This window comes from Lepisosteus oculatus, chromosome 14 (genome assembly GCF_040954835.1).
Source record: "Lepisosteus oculatus isolate fLepOcu1 chromosome 14, fLepOcu1.hap2, whole genome shotgun sequence".
NCBI classification, from domain to species: domain Eukaryota; kingdom Metazoa; phylum Chordata; class Actinopteri; order Semionotiformes; family Lepisosteidae; genus Lepisosteus; species Lepisosteus oculatus.
In genome coordinates this window covers 24,402,047-24,426,215 of record NC_090709.1, presented here as the reverse complement: position 1 = coordinate 24,426,215, position 24,169 = coordinate 24,402,047, and the positions used below count along the sequence as shown (strand labels likewise).

The window sequence follows — 24,169 nt, the reverse complement described above, 5'->3', positions numbered from 1 at the left end:
GTTACTTTCAGCTAATTCTAATGACCCAGACAGCATATATTGTTTTGGTACATTGTCTTCTAAACTAACCTAAACAGTGTACTTTGTTGACGAACTGTTTTCTAAAATTCTGCACGCACTGTAGCACAGCAGTTACATCCTTGAAATATATTATCTAAAAGCACCAATATATTTTTTCAAAGCTCTCTACATTTTTAAGAATCAATTTACTTATTAGATTTCCACTTCAATTGATCTTGATCAGAACACGACCATCAGACGTGAGGGGAATTTGGAACAGGAGCCTCTGCTTCGTCGTTTTTTGAGCTTCTGATCAACGTCTGAGTGAAAGTTATTTATTGTCTTTGATTAAATTACGCAAAAGGCATCTGCGTACACCTTTTAGCTAATAAATTCATCGTACATTTATATCCCATCAATGCAAATTTAAAAAAAAAACATTTAGAAATAAATGCTATTCCATATATTGTAACTTTGTGGTATTTAGAATTTTTATCTGAGGATGCAGGGGAAAGTATTATACAACTGTGAAAGAGGCTTGAATTTTAATACAATTTCGATCAAAATGAAAACCAAAATCCGTAAGATTTTACCATCAATATAACCTCGATATTGACGTTCAGTTGAAAGATTTGAAGAAACTCACAAAGAAGCAACTGCAGTTGGAGAGATTTGATTTGAACCGATGTTCGCAGCTCAATAATCCGTTCGTCCTCGAAAGAAGCAAAGATTAGTATGTTTTGAGTGTTCATTTTCCGACCTCTGGATAGCTCAGTTTCTAGATCTTAAGACTGTAGACAAAAACAGTGGGCATTTCTTATGTCCCTGGTTTGAATCCAGCTCGAAGGATGGTGTTTTCTTGTTCCTTAATCAAAAAGTGAAAATTGCGATTTTGTCTTTCACTTTGACGTTCACCTGAAAGCTCAGTATACAAAGAAGTACAGGCTCCTGTTCTGAATAATCCTCACGTCTGATTGTTTTGCTTAGACCTTTAAAATGTACACTGTGGACTGTTTGCTCTTCCTAACACAATTAAAAAGCCTCCGACAAACTTACCGATCGGGAGTTTAGTTCAGTGATATCGCGCACTTAAGACGCTCCGTTTTCTATCGCCGGCATCTCTGTATTCTTTTTAAACGCGATATATTGTATTCTTCGTGTGTGAATTTCAGGGAGACTCATAAACCCTTTGTCTGTTTTAAAGATACATTATTTTAAACCAGACATAATGAAAGACGTAGTAATTAGACACACGTACAAAACACATGAATCTAATTGAGAAAATTTTGACCGGGGCGATGAATTACTAGTAGTGGCTCTGAACTCATTGTGGTGGTGTATAGGAACGCAATACAAACCCCAATGGCACAATGGATAACGTGTCTGATTACGGATCAGAAGACTTTAGGTTTCTACTCCTTCGTGGTTCGTGAAGAAGCTTTTAAACCACACTGCTCAACACTGACATCGTAGTATGTGCGGTCCTACACAACCTTACTATCGACTAGATGAGTCTTCTGTTCTATCTCCGATTCTTTCCGCACATTCCTGCTATTTCACCACCGTTATTGTAGGATAACAGGCACAGACACGAGGAGATATATTATTCCGAACAAATGTCTTAAAAAATCACGTTGAAAAGGGTGACAATATGTTTTTTGTTTTTTTAACGTAACCTTACTTTTGCCTGTAAAGTTCACATTATTTTCTGTAGCCGCAAAACCCCAATATTTCTGCTGTCTCCCGAGAAACACAAGCGTGGAGTCAAATCATATTAAATAACACAACACATCTATTAATTTAACACCCAGATGTGATAGAACACATGTAAGACTTACACACAGCCTTTAATATGCGATAGTGAATTTGCAGGTATCCTGGGGAGGGAAGAGAACTGATATTAAAGAAATACATATTTAAAGGGGATGTAAGTCTTAAATGTGTTTTGTCACATCTGGGTGTTAACTGAATAATTTTTTAGCATTATTTATTGTGTTTTGACTCTATACTTGTGTTTCTCGGGAGACAGCAGAAATATTGATTTTTACATTTATATTCACATTCCCGGTGATATTGACTTAGGAACTCAACTATTTATTTGTAGTTTGACTCGTGTCAAAAGTTGAAAATCTCTGCAAACATCAAGATGGCTAAGGACGTGGAAAGAAACTCAATCACATTTAGAGAAGGTAATGTTTAGATCGGATTAATTCGAAGTGTGTCTCTGGGTGCGTTTGATATACCAACGTTTTGATTAACTGAAGGACACCCTGATTGAGTGTGCCATAGAAACTGACATGTCGTATTTTTTCTACATTCACAGATGTTTGGCTAAAGTAAAAAAAATCGTTGTCATTTTCTTGCCAGCTGGCAGTAATTCTTTTGCACTGATAACAAAGATAAGCATTTTATCTTTCGCAATGTGTGGATTTCTTAAAAAACAATTTGTGCCAAAAACGAAATTAACACTTCCTTTAAACATAATGCAGAAGCATGTTGTCTATAACAATAAACGGTGCGCGAAGACAAACACCGCTGGGATTTGAACCCAGAATCTCCTGTTTACTAAACAGGCGCTTTAACCAACTAAGCCACGGCACCAGCGAAGCCTGCCCGCTGAGCAAGTTGAGAAAGGATGTGAAGTGGCTTTTATCCAGCAAATTCATTACCAAGGAGCTCGATGTGCTTTTGATGATTTACAGGGTGTCCAGTGCAACACAGGCGATGGGCTGCTGGGATTTGGAGCCAGGATTTCCGTTAACTAGGTACTTTAACCAACTAAGCCACGGCGCCGGCAGAATTCTCCTCTTTTACTGCCGCTTGGACACACCGCTCTGAGACACCTGCGTTCAGTAAGCGCTGAGTCTGCTGGCTGAGCACGTTGCCTCCTTTACATTAAATAGGAGCCCCGACACTAAGAGAAACGTACAGCCATGGCTTTTATCGGGCACTTTTCATGTCCAATGCGCTTGACATCTCCCACGGGCGACAAAGTTCATTTATGACACTTTTCCTTTCTTTCTTCTTTCTGTACACTTTGATGAAAAAAAAAGAGAAATCATGTAGAGAAAATGTCTTTTTTACATGGAGAAAACGTGCACCAGGAAATGTTGTGTTTAGAAGAAGAGAGTTAACGTGAAAAGTGACCTAATTTACCGGAGCAAATGCTCACCTAGCAAGGTCTGCTTTCCTACAAGAGAAACGTAGAATGAAAGATGTGATAATTTAACGCCGTTGTGGAACAAAACGCTATTTTCTTTGAATTCTAAATCAATTAGAAATTCAGAGCGACACATAAACGCTTTGTCTGTTTAAAAGTGATGATTTTTTAAAACTGATAAAAATGTAGAAAACACGTTTCTAACTTAGAAATTGTAGATGGGGTGGTGTACTAGTAGCGGCGCTGAACTCACCAAAGTGCAATTCAGTTACGTGATGGGCTAAGTTGTTTAATGGATAACGCGTCTGATTTCGGTTTATAAGATTGTCGATTCGACTTCTACCGGGGTTGTGTGATTTAAATCAGGCTCCTCAGAAATAGATGTCTGTTATGTAAATAGACCGCACCTGAAAGCAAACGTTGGGTCTGGTTTCCTTTCTTTCCTGCATGAAATAGCAAATCAAAAACACCAGCTAATGTCCAATAGCGTTAGTCATTTAAACAAACATGAATATACCGTAGGTCTTGGTACATGGGAGTGGATTTCTACCACAATTAAAAAATGACAAATTATAATTACAGGCTTCAGACACTTTTTTAAACAAGAGTGACCAAACACTCCCTAACTTTCAGGTTTGCTTGAACCTGTAATAAAAACGAGGTCTGAAGCTTCCGTTCTATGATGTTACTGTCTCTAAAGCCGGACGTGATGTTACGCGGATGTGCAGTGTGCCTTTTCTCTTGTCGTGTTCAAGATGATTCGCTGCATAAGCTCCTGACTGGGTGTTACTTCGTTCAGATTACCTATGTGGTGTACAGATAAAACTCAACTGCGTGGTGTAATTTCCAGGTTTGGTACCAGCAGAACCTGCAGACAAATGGGCTGACCTCGACGTGATTTGAACGTGCAAGCTTCTAATCTGGAGTCAGACGCACTACCGTTGCGCCACAAGGTCACAAGCTAAACGTGCTTTTAATTCCCCCAAAGAGAAAAATCAGCGTCCCTGAAAAAGATTTAGTTTTCATTCTCTCCTGTGAGGAGCGCCACTCTTCCAACGAGGGTCTCTCTTCCCAGACCACAGATTATTCTTCCTGCCCAGCTCTCACACAGATAGCAAACACACCATCTCCACTTATGTCTTCACTACATCTATAGATTTGACCCCCTACAGCCCCGATATTCCTGGACAGGATATTTACCACCAGCCTCGTCAACTTCTCATCTTGACCTCTCCCAGGAGGAGAACAATTATCACAGAATCCTCTCTCTATTTAGCAAATAACACAAACCACAGTTTACCTGTCAAGACAGAAAACCAGGCTGCTCCAGGTGAGGCTTAAACTCACAACCTCGGCATGACTCCACTGATTATGTCATTTTACATGGCCTGAACCAAGAAAGAGATTGGAAGTCAAGAAGTTATGGTGTTGTTTTAATACTTGCCTACACTTTTAATTTTTCGGTCAAATCTTTTATTTTGGAGTACTTTCAATTGATGTTAATCCTAGTCCCGATGAACGATTCTGGGCCATGGTGCGTCTTGAATAATGTTCTTATAGGCTTCAGTTTGGAAAAGTGCGCTCTTCAGAAGCTACCGAAACCGCTAATGGTTACATAACACTTAATGCAAAAGCAACGTTCGGGTTTGAAAAAGAATATTACTTGCTATGAATACAAACACTGTTACAGGAGGGGTGTTAGGGCTATTTTAGTTTAGATCATCAATTCATCTTACACTTCTTCTCCGTCTATATCAACAGTGTTATCGCTAGTGAGCGCTAAAGGCAGGTCCTGGCAATACTTCATGAGATCTTCTTTAGAAAACATTTAAAAAATGTATTTCCACTACCATACATAAAGTAAAAGATACCGATTGCAGCTAGATGCAAATTCCAATCGAAAATGTATCAGCTTTAAAATTTTCTTTTGTATCCATACAACCACCAGCATGAGACTCAAAATATAACTGTGTTTGATTGTACAGCATAGATTGTACAGCATTTATGTTTATATTTATGTTAAAATTAAGGTAAATATATCAAAATATCAACATCCAACTTCACAGTGCTGACGTAACAATGCTTGTCAAGTCCTCAAACAATTCCGCATTGTATTTCTAAACGATTTTAGCAGAGGACGCAACAGGAGTATAAATGATATCTCCCGCCAGCCATTCAAAGATACTTTACCTTGGGTGAATATGGTTTTCTGGGGAGTTGCGGTGTTGATCACTATTGGATTTCCCCGGTCTCAAGTGTTGTTGTTGGACACGAGCAAAACACTCGCATTTTCTGCAAATATAAAGAGAGTTAAGGTTTCGGCTTTAGCGGAGACAGTGTTCACATTGACAACATTAAGGAAAGCATCCGTGGGTGGATATGAACCACCAACCTTACAGTTAATAGCAGAACGCACTCGCTAGGCGGTGCAGTCGTCTTGCACAAAGATAGCTTTGAAAAGCGTTAAAGGCAAGTCATTCCGAGTTGGTCGTTTGTGTTTTCGAAATGCTGTATTGCTGCGAAATGCTGAAATGATCTCTCGGCTCCTCGGTTGTCATCTCTGCTCTGTAAAGGAATCACAGCACGCGTCGGCTTCCAGCACGGTGGGTCGGGACACGATGCCGGTGGTCGAAAAAAGTGATGTCTTCCTCGTTAGTATAGTGGTGAGTATCCGGGTTTCGATTCCCTGACGGGGAGTCGCTCTTCTTCTATCTCCTCAGAGAAAGGACTGGCTTTCACTTCTCTGTTTTTCCTTTCACAGCGCCATACACCTTTTCATTGCTCTCGCTTTCAGAGCATCTGCACGGCACACGACTCGACATAAGGATGCGCATTAAAGTGAAAGCAGGAAGCGCTGCGACATGCACTGTGCAGATCCCGCCACACTAAGAGGTGAGTGGGTCTGTTCGATCACAGCGCTAGGCGAATCCCCAAACAGTGTGCGTGGCGACAAAAGAAGCCGATCTGTTTCGAATGGGGGACCTTTCACGTGTGTGGCGAACGTGATAACCAGTAGACTACGGAAACCATGCCCAGTGGCCTAGCGCTGAGCTTCGCCAGTGACATTCGATGTGAATTGAATGCTATTGAATGCTATTCAATTCACCAATCCTGTTCAGGGGCGGAAAAGGTCAGAGTTGTGTGTGTCTCTGTAACTCGCCGTGATCGTATAGTGGTCAGTACTTTGCGTTGTGGCCGCAACAACCCCGGTTCGAATCCGGGTCACGGCCGAATAGGGGCGTCTGCTTTTACTATTTGCACGAATGAAGGCAAAAAAAGCAATCGATTTGAACAAACGGCGCTTAACAGAGGAGTACTGCCTGACTGGATCGTTGATGAACTACAGAGGCCACTCCGACCTCTTCTCTGTTTTCTTCCATGACTAACTAAGGACTGGGCTGCGTCTTCGAGAGCAGGGAAGTCGGCCTGGACCGCTAATTCCCGAGAGTCCCAGCCAGCCGGCCCGGCGGAGATCAGTGCGGGGAGCCCGGCCCCTGCGCACAGGCACAGCACAAAGAGAAACGAGCGCATCGCCAAATTGACGTCCCGCTAAACTGCTACAGGAGTAAGACAAGTAAACCACCAAACTGTGTTGAAGCAAGAGAGCATAAAGTGTGATCGCGGTGACTAGGTTTTTATACTGGCAGGACCTGCTACCACACACCTGGTCACATTACCGCTCAATCAACACAATCAATTACACACAGAGACCCGGATTGTTCTCAGCGTCTAATTAGAACCTGCGTCTAAGGCGGGACTCCTTGAAGCCGCCTGAACACTTTCCCGTGTGTATCCGACTTCAGCGGAGGAGTTCCACGCAATTTAGACAGAATTAAATCACCCACACGTGTAGATTTGGCTCAGATGAATTTATTGTTCAATTAGTTTCTAATTTCCGAGTACAGTGTGTTAAACTCGCTGCCAGACAGAGTACGGAACATGCGACACGTCCCTCCACACTTCCCTTTATCGAGGGGGGTGTTCTATCAACATGTACCGCAATGAAAATAATTTTACTATTTTTCACGTGTAATTGCATGTCACATTAAAATGTGTAATACAAGCATTTCTTTGCTTCCCAGTAAAGAAATACTGATCAGCTTTTGACATGATCTGATAATAATTGTCTGATTTTTCGGAGATTGGTATTGCTTCGCAGCACTGAGAACCTATGGAAGCCCGTTTCCGCCAGGGAGTAAAAAAAACGCGCTATGGTATCTCAGAATTGCGACTTAAAAACTCAGAATTCTGACTTTATATCTCACATTTGCGACTTCGAAATAGCCCATATTTCATTGTCTGTCCTTTTGTTATTGTAACGGATTCGGGTTCGAGGGCTTGTGCCTTCGCCGCTCCCACCCTAGTTCACTGCATTGGCTCGAACCCAGGCCTTGCCAGCTGTCGGAATTCTGAGATACCATAGCGCGGAAACAGGCTTTCCTACATTTCAATTAGTCTGATCAGTGTAGGATAAGTAAATGTAGAATTATTACTTTGTCTGTCTCTTGTTTGTATATAAATGAATGTCTCTGACAACTTAATGTTAGTTTTTAATTTAGTTTTAGTTTTCCGATGTAGGTCATGCGTTGACATATGCACGAGTATACGAAATGTCTCACTCCTGATTCAGCTCATGCTCCATAGGAGAGAAGCGATTCCTCCTGCTTCTCATACAATCATTTTTATTCTTAATCATAATTTTCTTTAGTTATGATGAATATTGAACTTTTTCTAAATAAAACGACAATAATCAAACATGCAGGCAGATTTTTAAAAAGTATTAGGAGTTGACAGGGTGCACTTTAGGAATAGTCGTTAGAAAATGTGAGAAAAGGAAAGTTACGTAAGCTCTCACACACAGCATTAGAGATTGGCATCTGATTGTAAAAAAAAACTACCCGTCTCCCCAGCATTTAACGGTGCTGTTGTTTTTATTTTACATATTTATATATTGTTAGCATTTTAATGAATTGTTAAAAGATTGATATACAAATCGCTAAATACGAAACGTAAAAAACCCAACTGTAAGCAATTGACCATTCATATTCCTGAATCTTAAATCCCTATGTTTATCTGTGTCCAAGTGCCTGGTGCAGCTATTTTGAAAGCAGAGTCTATGATTTATGGCGGAAGTGCATTGTTGCCACCAAGGAAAAAAAATCCAGAATTCTCCTAATTAAGAAATACAAAATTATCTCCTAATTGCGAAATAGCAACGATATCATGTTATCATTTGCAATGGCAGTACCTACAGACTATCGAAAGGTATGCTGGCACTGTGGGTTTAGTGTTCCTGATAATGTACACGCTGAGAAATGCATACAGACTGACTTTCTTCTCAGAATGAAAAGGTTACCGTTTGTACCTCATGTAAACTCAGTTTTAACCATTATCACACTCATATATATGAATTAAAAACGAATGTGACCTGGAATCCATTGTACCGCTTCAAACTGAAAGTCATATGTTTAGTCTCAAAACTACATAACTCAAGATTTTTTTTTCCTTGATGGCAGCATTGCCTTCTGTAATTTAGATTCAACCACTGAAGAGGTTGGTTTTGTGTTTTTAGCTATTAAACATAACTGGTAAGTTTAAGTCAATTCTTGTTACTCTTTCCGCTCGAAAGAGCTGTATTAATACCGGCGCACCTGTCTCCACAGGAAAGTTATTGCTGTTCCCAAACCAATGTACTGCAGCTTGTGGCCACGTGTTCCTGCTGTCAGCCTGTGATACCATGTACGTCCACCGCTAGAAATATTACTGCTCCAGTACAGGAGTAGAAGAGGAAACAAATGCAAACACCGTTTAGAAAAAACACATGTCTCAGGCCTTAACCATGACAAGGATGGGATTTGAACCTAGACGAGCAGAGCACAATGGATTAGCAATCCAAAAAGTGACTCCTGTTTAATTTTCTTTTCACTTGCTCGATTTGTAGTACGCTCCTCAATCCTTACAACCGATAAACAAAACGGCTTAATGTGCCACAGCATTCTGCTGCAGGTACGGGTTGCACCGTGTATTAGGCGAACCCGAATGAAATATTTCAAATATGTGAAGAATTTCATGAAACCTGAGAAAAGAAGATCACAGCCAATGTCAACAGTTCAGAGCCTGTTGTAATACAGGCTAGAATACAGTTACAGTAGTCTAAGCTTTATCAGCCTATTTAAAATATTTTTTTTGAATCCCTGGCGGAACACACTCCATAGGAATCAGCGCTTTTCTACAGTATATCGCCTTTAAACACATATATTTAAACACGCGTTTACCAAAGGAAACGTTTTATTTTTTCAAAGAAATGTTTGTTAAAAAATAAAGTCATAGTTCCATGGGATTCAATCATAGACCATGTGACATGGGAGTCAGGAAACTAACACACAGTGCCACCGGATTTAATAACGCAATAAAAACGCTATAAAATAATGTGACTAGGCACAGAAAAGGTTTACTGCACAGTACAATAAGAAATGCTGACCATGACTTTAGAAGCATAAATTACCTTACACTCAATTTAAACACAAGCTGTCTTTCTGTATGAACCTCTAAGCTGGTTCATACAGAAAATGTAGAAATGCATTAGCCTGATCATGATTAAAAAACACATAATTAAACACGCGTTTGCGATTTAAATCAGAACACGATTTAAATCAATATAAATGTTTACGCGATTCCATATTATATTCCCTTTTAATCAAATTCTAAAAGTATGCTTGTTGACTCCGGTATCACGTTAGTTAAAGACTTCGAAGCTTACAATGTTTAGGGAGAAATGGAATACTGGTGTGTATTTTTTTCTTTAAAGTACCAAGACCAGCCATATACTGTATGTTTACGTTCCAAAATTAATATCGTTTATGGCCTTCACACGCGTTACAGTATGTTCCTATTCTTTTTATGCTCAGCTACTAAGATTTCCCTTCAGTGGTAAAGTTCAATATCTAAAACGGGCACAGTAAAGACGTTTACAGTAAGTCTTTCTACGACAGACCAACGGACCACGAGTGCCCCTGTCGGTCAACCAATCACGCACCGCGGTATCGCGTGTCATCATACCTGCGGTATGTGTACTGCGGTGTCTGTACCGGCACTTTGAATGGCTGCATCTGTATCTGTCCATCTCTCTCTCCTCTTCTCTCACTCTGGCAGTCTGTGCAGAGTATCTGAAGGGGATGTAACACCACTTGGCAAAGAAGAAAAATTCTCAGAGGCAGAATAAAAAATCATTATTCTCTTCTCAGTCAGATTCACAGCTCAGACTCACACTCAGACAGAAGCTCAATGCTGTACTGCTCTCTATCCTCACAATCCAGAACCAGAAGATATTCAGACAATCAGTACTGCTACATGAACAATATCAGACAGAACAGCCTGGACTCAAGTCACATTTCCCCCTTTTCTCCTTTCTCCCAGCCCTCTTAGAGACATAAAAGAGCTCCTGGTTCTCCTCTCTGTGAACTGGGCTCAGGGGTCACTGATCTGGCAGCTGTGGGCTCTGTTCCAGGGCAGAAGCAAGAAACTTCAATAAACCCTTTCCAGGACTTCCAGCCCTTCAGTATTACTTTTTTTAATGTATATCAGCCTCCAAACATGTTTTTTAAGTGTTTTATAACACAAGTGAGTGTGGAATTATTTTTGTATTTATGTAATAAACACCAGTATTGACACTCTGATCAGTATATTGATTATTAGTAGCCAAAGGCCGATGGTCGTGACTAAAATAGTGACCAGTTGACCAGTCTGTAGCTCTGAGCAGTGGGACTCAGATCACACAGAAGAAGATCTGTCTGTGTGTGATTCCACACCAGCCCTGGGATTCAGCTGCTCTCACAAGTGTCTCACAGACAGTCTTATAAATGTACAATTAGATGAAGTCTTGTTACAGTTATAAAGTTAAGTGAAATCATCAGACTACCTATAGAAGTGAGAGCTTGGTGGAAATAAAACCAGTATACACCTCCAGGATCAGGAGTCTGATCCTCCTGGCTCTTTTACTCTGAAGATTCGTGTAAAACCCTTAAAAGGGCTTATTTCAGGGACTTGTGCTCGTTCTCTACTGCTCCACACGGGTACGCTTTGTAACACATTAATCTGTGAAGTAAACTATTTTTTTTCTGTTTAATGATTTTCATTCCTCGGTTTGTCGCTCTCCTTCTCCAACTGTTATAAATCGCCTCTCTTCACAGCCCGGTTTAGTTTTTTGGAGATGTTATATTTGTATGAAAACCAGGAGTCTCCTCCAGCAGAGATGCACTATTTTTTAAAACTTTTTTTATTAAATGTATAGAATTTACAAATTTAACTACAACCAGAAGATTAAGAAACATGTATAAGAGATAAAAACATATAACATAAAACAGAAAAAAAAACATATAACCACCAGAGGTAATGAAGTAAATTATGTGATCAAATTGTATTTTTACATATATCATGTTTTCCTTGATTTATTATTTCTCAGTTATTTATAGAATTTAAATAGTGTTTCAACATGCATGCGTTTCCTGTATAAAATAAAAATCAGCACTCACTTTTTTACAAAACACAAAAAAAACCGCTTTTCTTTTTGCAACATTTCGAGTACCTCTGGCATTCATGAAAAAGACACAAAAGCAGCAGAGACTCGCTCTGCTCTGTCAGAATAAGCGCTGTGACGTCACAGACACCAGCCAGAGCGCCGGGATCAGAGAGAGAGACCGGGGGAGGCGCACGGAGCGCACGGAGAAGAGTTATTGATCACTTATCTATCGACAACCAATTATTTCAACTGAAGAACCGTAGAAAAATCGATTAACTTCACGATTGGTGAGTACTGATTCTTTTCTTGACCCTGTTTAAGTATCTAGAAAACAGTTAATAAAGACTGTATCGACCAATTACCATAGTGCGTTTAGGGTTAATAATATTCAATCCGAAATTACACAATGATTATTCATATTATTATTTAGGTAACTGTATCCTAGAGCTAGAAAATGATATTTCAAGTTCATAAATGTATGTAAGTAACAGTTTAAATGCATTTTTCCAGTGTTTATAAATCATAAGAATGGTAACCACGGTGACAGGCGCCTCGTCACTGCACGCGTCTAAGTGTCTCGAATTTGTCACAGAGAGCGGTGTGACGTCACGGGTAGCAACTAATACTAATATCAGTGTCTTCATGTTAATATTAGTGAGATTACAACTGGAAGTTTTAATGCTAGTGTTCATGTGACTATTAATGACAGTGGCACTACTGATTGTTTTAGTTTTAATGTTCATATTCATGTTAATATTAATTCTAATTATAGTGTTACTGTTGTAGTATTAGTAGTATTTATATTTGTGTTATAGTGTATCTGTAGGTAAGTGAGTTTGTGGTATCTGTGCATGTGTGGGTGCGTTTCTGGAAGTGTGTGGTGTCTGTGTGTGTGGGCTGTGTGTCTGTGAGTGTGTAGGTATGTGTCTGTGAGCTTGTTGTGTCTGTTAGTGTGTGAGTGTGTGGGGTCTCTGAGTGTTTGGTGTCTATAAGTGTGTGTCTATGAGTATGCATAGTGTCTATTTGTTTCTGTGAATGCATGCCTGAGAATGTGTGTGTATGGTTTGTGTCCGTGAGTGTGTGGTGTCTGTCAGTGTGTAGTTTTATATTTGTAAGTGTATGTGTGGGCATGTCTGTCAGTGTGTGTAGTGTCTATGTGAGTATTAAAGCTGATAGCATTACTAATAGTTTTAGTTTTAATGCTAGTATTTATGTAATATTAGTGATACTTATAGTGTTAGTGTCAGAGTATTAACACTCATCATCATCATGTTAGTTTTCATGAGAATATTACTGTTATTATAAGTATTATTAGTCTAGTAGTAGTTTTTGTCAGTGTTAGTAACAATGATAGTGTAAGTTTTGGTGATTGTGTTACTGTTGTAATATTAGCAGTATCTGCATTAGTGTTAGTTATAGTGTGTCTGTACCTAAGAGTGTATGTAGGTGTCTATGTGCGTATATAGTGTCTATTTGTGTATCTGTGAGTCTGTGAGTGTATATATGTGAGTGTGTGAGTGTCTGATTGTGTGTATAAATGTGTGATGTGTCTGTGAGTGTAAATGTGTGTGAGAGTTGTAGCGGCGAGGCTTATTAATGAGGCAGAATTAAGTGTTTCTGAGCTTCCTAAATGAGGCCCCATTTCTCTGTTCATCTCTGTGGTGCAGCCACAGAGAAACTATTCATGCAGGCTGATTTAAGGTTTCTTAGGACAGCTCCCAAAGGGGGATGCACTTAGCTAAGCCTGGCTATCATGATCAATGGTCATCCATTGGTGCCTATCTGTCTAGGGAGTGCCAGTTGGACATCTGGACTGCATTCCTAAGTGTCAGGAGTAAGTGACTCATATCTCACCTTGATCAACCAATCAGGGACTGGTAGGGCCGAGTAACCCATGTGGGACTCTGATGCCCATGGAACTTTCAGCCAATCAATGAGCTGAAGTTCCTCCAGGTAAAAACAGGCAACACAGAAAGCCTGTGAGATTCAGATTCAGTAAGATTCAGTAAGATTCTGGAGAGGATTCTGTGGACTGTTCTAAAGGGAATTCAAAAGAGAATTCCAGGGCAGGACGGCCCAGGAGCAGAAGGCTCCCAAGGGCAGGACATTCTCGCAGCGCACCTCCTGACCATCCTGAGACTCAGCCCGGACAACCACGGAACGGCCAGTGTGTCCGAGTGCCAGAACTTTTCTTTGTTCTAAGAGTCTAGAGTGGAGGTTGCCAGAGAGTAACCAGCAGCAGGCCTCGTGAACAGGTCGGAACTGTGGACAGCTGAATCACTATTCAGAACTAGCTCTTCATCAGGAACAAACCGGTCCTCTTCCTGACTTGCTGGGACCCACAGTCATCTTTTCTCCTGTGCACAAAGTTTGCTAGTTAAAGCCAACAGTGAGCATCAGCAGCGCACCGTCGCAAGCCGCACAGCACAGCCTGGCACGCAGCCAGAGAGCGCGGATTGGACAGCAACAGCCTGCAACTATTTCTTTGTGCCCGCAGGAGATCTGAATCCCCAAAGATTGGATGAATATTCAACTTCACTGCATTACAGCTCGAGAATTCAATTGTTATCCAAACCAGTTGATATCAATTTAATTCCTAAGAGTTATGTACTTGTTTTGAGTATCTAATGTAGAAGTTATAACCAAGTTCATTTATGAAACGATCTTAATGAATGATATACTGAACGTATGTCCTCTTGATATGTGTAACTCTTTGTAACTGATTGAATATATACCTTTTGTATTCTGATAACCCTCTCGATAAGATCTGTTAGGTTTACATGCATATTCTATGTATTAATAAATGTATCCTCGTGTATTAGTACCTGTGTGTGTGCGTTGTTTGAGTTATGTTGCATGGTTGGATTCTAAAGCCATCAAAAGAATCAACTTTGTGATTTACTGCTACAATTAATAATTGTCTCAGTAAATGCCCAAACCCTACAGAACTGGTGCCTTCAGAGAGCCGGTTTTCCTGAGAGTTTAGGTGTACAGTATATCTGTCAGTGTGTGTGAATGTGTGTGTAGGTGGGCTTGGGTTCCACTGATGTGTCTGACAGAAGTGACCAATCAACAGGTGTTGAGTTCCAGAGCCGCTTGCAAATAAAAACACTTTCTAGAGTCCAGGCCAACTTCCAGAGAGCTGTGAGTTCTCTGTTTTTATCAGTATTAGTAATAATGACAGAAGTCATTCCCACGCAAATGATTATTAACCAAGACAGACATCAGAAAATATCGCCTTTGCAATGATGTCACTCCTCTTCTTCATGAATTTTCTTTAATGACAGGACATTTCTCTGTCTGAGTGCCTGCTGCAAATAGTGTGACTAGCCATTTCTCTCCAATATTTTCTAGTTCAGTTATTTATCGCATATGAAATATTATTCTCATTAAGAATATTTTACCTGCAAAGTCACAGTGAAACTACTACGGCGAATGAACGTTTTATGGGTGGAAAACGTTCAAAAGACTTAATGTTCCAGGGAAGGTTTGAACACACAACCTCATTATAACTCCACTGTGCACAGCTACATGCATACCACACACTGACCAACTGTGCCACTGGACCTCTGTAAGGCAGGCTCCTACACCGATTGTAAAACTGGCACAAACGTAGGGCAAAACACTGGGTTTTGGCTGTGGATACATCTCCACTTGGGTGAAAGGGACAGTAAAATAGTAAGGTAAATAAAAGATACTGAAATATACAGTATGTGCTCACTGTAATGTAGGAAGAGGTGGTCAACAAGCAAAACAGCTTTGTGGATAATGTGAAGTGACATTGTTTTGTGTCAATTAGCCCACGAATTGTGCTTCATGTGCCTTAAGCTGTGCAATTTGTATGGTTGTTGAATGAGATTGGTTTCTTCACAAGCCCGGTCAATTTCCAGAGGAGAGCTTGCCGACACACACCTTCATGAAGACTCTCTTTAAGATGATTACACCTTTCATTGTCAAGTCGCCTCCTTTGCATACAATAGTAGCACCAACACTAAGAGAAAGGATGAGAAATGGCATTTATCAAATGATTGCAGTGTTTGTTTGACTGAGGATCCTTGTGTGCTGAACTGGCCTCTGGAGAAGTGTAGTGCAGTAAAGGAGAAAATTTGTGTCACTCAAGGCTGTAACGGAACAGAACAATACAATTACAATACTCTTATGAGAGTAAATAATACTGGTGCATCACAGTTCTTATAATGGTGAAAACAGGAGCAACTTCTCTACAGTTTTGACTGAAGTATTTAAACGGCAAGAAATAATATCACTATGCAATTAATTAATGCAATTGAGCTCCTCTAAATGTTCTAGTCTGATGAAACAATGTATAGAATTAGGTGACAATATCAGAATTTATTCAAATGCACAAGATTAATTTTCAGCAGCAAAAATATGCTCGAAAATATTTTACAAGAAAGAAACCTTACATTCACCTAAATCAACATTCACCCTCTACATTAGCAGAGAACAGTTAGTTAGTGTCACTGGACACTCTGTCACAGAGGCTGATCTCTTCAGACTTCGATGAGTCTTCCAACTTGTCGTAGCTGTTGAAGAAGCACCTGTTGAATCTCAACCAAGATTTCCTGAGAAATCATTCAGCGAGCGATTCCTCCCTCTGGACTCTGCACTGAGCCGAAAGCTGTGCGAATTCCTCACTGTATGTCCTGTACTGCTACATGCGCTCTTGTGTAGATTATCTACTTGGAGAAATGTGACAAGAACACATCGAACTTTTTCCATATGTGAAGGAAAATGCTAAAGAGCCTGAAAACTTTGAACATTTAAGTTTGCGTGCTATATATACTGTATATTCTTTACTATACTTTACTTTATATACTTGGGGTGGAGCAGTGGCTCTGTGGCTAAGGATCTGCGCCTGTGGTTGGAAGGTTGCTCGTTCAAATCCCTCTGCCAGCAGAGGAATCCTACTCCACTGGGCTCCTGAGCAAGGCCCTTAACCTGCTCTAGGGCACCATACAATGGCAGATCCTGTGCTCTGACCCCAGGCTCTCTCCTTATCTGTGTGTCTCATGGAGAGCAAGCTGGGGTATGCAAAAAGATCATTCCTAATGCAATAAATTGTAAAGGGTTAATAAAGTGATGTTATTATTATTATTCCTTACAGCAGAGCAAACAAATTGTTACATAAAACACCAGCTAATGTCCACCAGCAGAATTAACATTAATATACTGTAAAGTGCTGTTACTTGGGAGTGTTAATCTACAGATAAATTAAACAAATGGCATTTATAGTTCTAAAGAGGTTGACATAGACGTCTGTAACAGATCTTTTCAGTTCATTGCTGTTCCTCTGACAAGTGAGCCTTTGGAATTTTAAAAGCGTTTTGCTTGCCTGTGTCGTGTGTGGTCCTACAGAACTACACAGCTATCTACTGGAGTCGTCTTCTGTCCGTTGCAGTTGAGAACAGATTTAATACGGAGCTGCGCAGACATTTTTGTGGCAAATATCGCTGCAGAACTAGCCCGTGCACAACAACGAAGAGAAAAAGAAATACCACAGGGTCGCCCATAAGAGGGAAAAATAGAAATCAATTGTTCAAACAATTACAACACTCGTCCTCTTAAAGTGGTCTCATGTTATTTTTCTTGCCATAAGAACAGTGGGATTGTTCAACTGTATTGTTCCCCAAATGGTTGAATAATAATAATAATGATAATAATAGTGGTGGTAGCTGATCGTTCTTGTCCGTGGCCGAGTGACCTGTGTGAATACAGTATGTTGATTTATTCTCCTCAAGGCATCGCTTTAGCAATTCAAAGAGCGTGGGTTTTAACCCATTCAGTGCTTATTTCAACTAATGCCATGTTCCTTTTTCTAGGTCTTCAAATAGTTTACAATGTAGAGGTATCTTTAGTAATAAGAAAAAAGCTGCACCTCGGAGATCCATCTCACAAAAGCAGATTTCTTAAAGTGCACTTATGAGCTGTAGAACCTGAAGGAGTTCTCTCTCCTGGATATTAAACATGCAGATAATGAAATCAGTGATTTATGATTTCTGCAACCTTCCAATAAATACATCTAAGACATGTAACAAACCCATTGTGCAGCTCCAGTGGCACAGTTGGTCAGTGCATTGTACTTATATCGCAGTACTTAGTGAAGTCATGTTGAGGTTGTGAGTTCAAGCCTGCTGTGGTTTTGCCTGTGATTTCAGCTGCAGAAACTTTCTGTTGGATTTAGGTTGGTTCTTCTGTTACTTTTTCCGCTCGATGGAGCTTTATTTATGCAGGCACACCTGCTTCCTCGGCATTTTATTTTATCGCTGCTCACAAACCAACATACTGCAGACACCTCTGATACTGTCACTGCTTGTGGACCACGTGTTCCTGCTGTCAGCCTGCTATACCATGCTCATGCACGTCTAGAAACATTACTGCTCTAGTACAAGAGCGAAAGACTAAACGAAATCGCACCCACTTTGAAAAAATCACGTTTGACAAACCATAGGATGACAAGAATGGGATTCTTTGGTTGTTTGAGTACATAAATCAAAGACACTGCGTTCAGCATATTCACATCAGGCACTCGGACAGAGATAACCCCAGAGAAATTCTTCTCACATTTTAATCTGTAACTGCAGGATTCAACAAATTGTTAATTATCTCAACTTCACTTACAATTTTTAAACAATTTACAAAGCCCACAGTGGATGACATTTGGTTCCGGCACACATCAGTTGCTTGGAATATCATTGTAATATTTAATTTGCTTTCCCGTCACACCACTTTTATTAATAATGAAGTTTATCAATACACGTTTGTTTAAAACGTCATTTATTATTGATACAGTTTCATTCTGTCTTTATTAGGAGCTGTATCACAGCTAATGCATGTAAAGCCTTAAGTATGTGATAGTGAGAGTTCAGTTATCCCAGGGTGTGAAGAGAACTGAAATTTAGTAAATACATATTTTAATAGAGTGTAAATCTTCAAAGTGTTCTGTCACTTCAAAATCAAATTACAGGAGCAGGGATTGAACCCACATAGACATTTGCTTATTGAGCTTAAGTCCAACACCTTAACCACTCAGCCATCCCTAAAAACGGTTTCAGCTCTCTGTTACACAGTTCATTGAATATATTTGTTCATTGAATATATTAATTGAATATATTTGTTATATTTTTGAATGGAATGGGACTGTACACTGGTGGTTCCCAGGGGAAAACAGGGTTATTGAGCCATTGGGTATTCTGAGAATAAATTGGGTGGGTGAATGTAACCGTGTGGTAAAGTAAAACAGTCTTCTTAGATGAAGCGCTACAGATGCAGCCCCTGAAAGTGTATAAGACCTAAAATTTATAGTACTGCTGACACACATGGAGCCTCTACATCAGACCGAAATAGCGATGTGTTCGCTTAATTGTGCTGAGGATCTCCTTATGAATCTGTCTCATTCATCAGTGGAAATAGAAGCCGTCACTGTAAACTTGGACGTGATGTTCCACAGTGTGCCTTTCCTCTTGTTGTATTCAAGAGTACTCACTGTGTGAGCTCCTCACTGCGTTTCCTTTTCTTTTCCTGTGATTATCTACATGGAGTGTGGTGACAAAATAGTCTTGAACATTTTCGGTTTGTGAAAGGAAACACTAAAGAAAATACAAGTGATTAACTTTTAAAATATCGACAGTACAGCTAGAAGAGTGGAAGATAAAATACGATTTATAATTAAATTCACAATACACTTAAGGAAAACACAAACGACCAAACAGGGACTTGAACCCTGGACCCTCAGATTAAAAGTCTGATGCTCTACCAACTGAGCTACCCGGGCTCTACACGGTGAATGACACTGTTCTGATCCTCGCAAGTCACATGACTCTTCTTGTGCCGAAGCGCAGTCATACAGTACCTGACCCGTCTGGAATGACCACTGACAGACTTTATCCAGAAGCGACGGCACCACTCCCAGTAGAATGAGTGAGAAATACAGCATGACATGGGGAGGTAAGGGGCTCCCACAATCCATCTTTCCTCACATTACTGATTTTTTCAATAGCATTTTGACCTTTTTTCACATTCAGATTTTTTTGCATTTAATCTTTTAATCAACAAGATTAAGAATGAAAACAAATGGAACATTTTTTGGAACAACAATTAAAAAAACTTTCAATGCCTTGGTTCTATAAGTGTGCACACTTTTTTGTTAAAAATTAAAAAAACATTTTGTTAAAATTCAATAAATAGTCTATCAGCAGCAGGAAATTATTCTGAAAGGAAGATTTTTTTATATCATAAACTGTAAGACACGAAGAGAGTTTACAGATCGTATCCTTCGCTTTGTCTTTTAAATTAAGCGTTCGGGGTTCAAACCTGTGTTCGGACTGTTGTGTTTCTTGAATTTCTTGTAATCATCAAATGTCGTTGTTTTTTTCTCGGTTGTACAATGGAATTCGTGCAGCTTTCAGCTCAGTGCGGAGTGCAGAAGGAGGACTCGCTTACTGAATGATCTCTCAAGAAATCCCGGGTGAGATTCAAAAGGTGTTTTCTTCAACAGCCACGACACGTCTGAAGACCTCTGGATTTCCTGAATATGACATAAAATTAGTTCAAATCATTTGGTAGTTAACAGAACTAAATGCTTTAGAGGTACATTTAAAACAGCAGAGCAACACCGTAGCACTTCGAGTTTGCCAGAGTTTAATTGTGTGAACTTGGCTCTCTATGAACATGAGCAACGAGTTCACATTCAACAGAAGATTGCAATGCGAGCACAGAAATATAAAGCACGTGGAGATGCCGGGATCTCATACATGCAAAGCATGCGCTCTACCACTGAGGTATATCCCCAACAGACTTATTAACGGAACTGAGATGTGCTGATGCTCTCTGAACACAATCCACCACTAACGAAGGATGCCTGCAGTTTCCCACTTTTGTGTTTCCTCTACTACAGAGTAAATTCATTGGAATAAAGAAATAATGAAAGAAAAATAACCGCATTGAAGCTTCCAGAGATTGGTTAAAATGAATCTGTTATTTTTATATCCAGTCACACGGGCGACGATGATTGATTTATCGATGGGGAGTGCTTTTTTACCTCCTCACTCGACTACCTTGATTAAACTACGCATAGCGACTACCTTGATTAAACTACGCATAGAACAACAGCAGTACTGATGATTCTCATGGACCGACTTGTTTTGTACAACTTGAGTGATAAAGTCCTGTCTGCAAATATTGTAGGAGAACGAAAAAGGGCAAAACAACACTCCAACCACAGGAATGGTAACAGGAAGGATCATGTTATTTAATATGTCCTTTTGAGATGCCTTGTCAACGCACACAGGCGTTAGAGCTGGACAAATAATTGATAGTGGTGTTTGTAAACAATCATGGAACATTATTTCTAAACCAGGAAGAAAGGAGCAGACTTAAACTTTAAGAGACAGAAACGACACCTTATCACAGCTACATTAATTAAAATGACATCACAACAAAAGAGCGAAGCCTTGAGTGAATCAAATTAGTTTTCATTGGACGTCTGTCTCTTCATAACTTTGTAGGTGAGAGGGAGGATTGCGGAAATGTGCCGGTGTTTCTCAGAAGTGCGTTGGTGGTATAGGTGCCTTCTAAATAATTGAACCGGGTTTGAATCCCGGTAAGTGCATTCCCAAATCCTTTCAAGAAAATCTGTGATCCGGTAACGTATCTTTTGAAACTAGCATTCAAGGTAGGATACGTGTTCTTAAACACCAAAACACTCTATAAGGAAAAGGCAGATCTCTGTACACAAGACGGCAGTGCGATCTTAGAATTCCTGTGTTGTTGACGGATTCAGACTCCTTCTCAGAGGTCTTTGCTCGCCAAATAACTTTGCAGCTGAGGAAGAGCACCCCGGAAAATACCAAACACAACCAGCGAGCATGTTGGTTGCTCTTGCTCTTAATGCAAGGAGCTGTTTTTTTTAACTATTATTAGCCAAAAACAGCAGCACAGGTAGGTCACATTTGTGATTGTGTCACTTCTCTGCTTCAGCAAGGTCAATAAAAGACTCTGAAAGTAGTAAAGCAAAACTGAACTCAAAATCATATTAGGAATTCTGAGCGATATATCCATACAGGTAATCCAATAAGAATGTTGAAATATTTGAATATCATCTCTCTACATATTTCGCTGTTTTTTACCCGGAGTAAAACTATTGGATTGAAGGAATGCTAACCGCTGGGTTAAATGTATAGTTGTTACTTGAAGAAATCTGTAAACTCGTGATCTTATATGTTTTAAAAGACAGCACAGGAAAAAACTACAGTGCTGATTATTTTCCCGAGACGGAGCACAGATGACCTATCCGAGCTAATTGATAAAGCCCACCCAGTGGATACTCTAGCAGAACGTCAAAGAACATTCACCTTTGTATCCAAAGAAACCACAGGAACAACATCAGGAAGCACAATCAATTCCCCTTTTAAATCTTTCCTGTAAGGTATGCTATGTGAATTCATGAATTTAATCCTCTGATCTCTTTTGATCACGAACAAAGTATTTCTGATGGAGCGCTATGTTCAAAGATTTAATAAGCTTTACCCCTGCCAACGATTCGGCGTGAAGAATTAAAAGTTTCACAGACAAAAGCAGCTCACCACCACAGCCAATATTACCGTAAATGTACTTGCCGGTACACTATCATGTGCACTGCCTCAAAAGTGATCTCGGCAGACGTTGTTCCCTATAAAGCTGAACGTGCCAAAGAGAATTTCTGTTGAGAAAACAAAATATTTTTTCTGCCTTGATGTTAAGCTGACAGCCTGTCTTTTAGAAAGTCTATCTCTAAACACCTCCCGCAGCCTAACAAAAAGCGCTTTTACTGATCGTATTGCAGGTCTTAAAACATTAACATTTGGCAGCAGTGGGATTCGAACCCACACCCCCAGAGAGACTGGAGCCTAAAATCCAGCGCCTTAGACCGCTCGGCCACACTACCTTCCTCCATGTTCATCTTCCTCACATTGCTGGCTTGGAAAATGGCGGGGGCTTCAGCTCTTGTCGTCGGATCTAATGATATCATGACCATGTGGAAGTGACTGCACCTTCATCTTCCGAGATGCTTTCAATAGCACAAACGCTACTTTCACCGGCACAAATATAGCAATAACGAAGGAGGTGGGATTCATCCCTTGTGCTGTTTGTAGGGGTGCAACTCTATGGCGATCTACTGACTTGAAGAGCAAAAATCAAAATCCTCTGCTATTACTGTTGCTTTTTTCATAGTTTCTTCAAATCCTTCATTTGAACGTCGATTTTGAAGGATATTGATGATAATACCACATAACTTGTGGTTTTCTTGTGATCGCCAATTTTATTCAAATACCAGCCTTTTTTACAGTTCCTTGCGTGTTTCACAGGGTATAATAGCCCCCCTCGCATCCTCAACTAACATATTTTAAAATTACAATAGATTATACAGCATGCATGTTTACATTTATATTAAAATTAAAGTAAATATACAAGAATATATTCAGTGCTAACCCAATAATTCTTGTCAGGTTCTCCAACAAATCTGCGTTGTTATTTTAACATGTTTCTGCTGAGGGTGCAACAGGAGTATAAATGAATTTTCCCGCCAGCCATTCAAAGACCAAATTCCATGAGTGAACATTATTTTCTCAGAAGTTGCCGGCATTGGACTTTGCTGGTGGTATTGAATTATGTCCACAACTATTGTAGTAGTTCCTTCTTGAAATTCTACACGTGCAAAGCACTCGTAATATCATAGGTGTTAAAGTTCGCTGAGTCTATTCGAGTCATGGTGTGTATCCCTGCCTATCATTGGGAGAGGGGTAGCTTTTTTACACTCAGATTCCAATCTTCAATCCTTTGTGTGAGAGCTTACATAACTTTCATTTTCTCACATTTTCTGACAACTGTTCCAAAGGGGCACCCTGTCAATTCCGAATACTTTTCAAAAATCTGCCTGCATGTTTGATTATTGTCATTTCATTTAGAAAAAGTTCAATATTGATCATAACTAAAGAAAATAATGATCATGAACAAAAAAGGGATAAAGATGCGAGTCGATCTTGAATCACAGCTGGGTGACACGGGCTTCTGTTCTGATACGGTTGTACGAGAAACAGGAGGAATCGCCAATATCCTATAGAACATGAGTTGAATCAGGAGTGAGACATTTCGTATACTCGTGCATATGTCAACGCCTGACCTACATCGTAAAACTAACATTAAGTTGTCAGAGACATTCATTTATATACAAACAAGAGACAGACCAAGTAATAATTCTACATTAGTTCAGGTGGGTAAACCTGAACTAACTAATAAACCTATTAATAATTCTACATTAACGTGTCCTACACTGATCAGACTAATTGACATGGTCTGATTCAGAGCCTGTGCAGTTCGTGCTAATTACAATAGGGACAGTTCTGAACCCTCATCACAAGTTCAGCTGTTCTCCAGTTTTGTTACGCATGGTTTTTCATTGCAATTGAGTTCAGAGCTAGAGCTGATCTCCAGAC

General features: G+C 39.9%; 3 non-coding genes across 3 annotated transcripts; 1 reads left to right on the top strand and 2 right to left on the bottom strand.

Moving 5' to 3' along the window:
- Window positions 1-2,527: 2,527 nt before the first annotated feature.
- Window positions 2,528-2,601, bottom strand: trnat-agu (transfer RNA threonine (anticodon AGU)). Its single transcript has one exon. It is a non-coding gene; the product is annotated as a tRNA-Thr (tRNA).
- Window positions 2,602-6,318: 3,717 nt separating this feature from the next.
- On the top strand, window positions 6,319-6,390 carry trnah-gug (transfer RNA histidin (anticodon GUG)). The gene has a single exon. It is a non-coding gene; the product is annotated as a tRNA-His (tRNA).
- Window positions 6,391-19,397: 13,007 nt separating this feature from the next.
- On the bottom strand, window positions 19,398-19,470 carry trnak-uuu (transfer RNA lysine (anticodon UUU)). The gene has a single exon. It is a non-coding gene; the product is annotated as a tRNA-Lys (tRNA).
- Window positions 19,471-24,169: the final 4,699 nt, after the last annotated feature.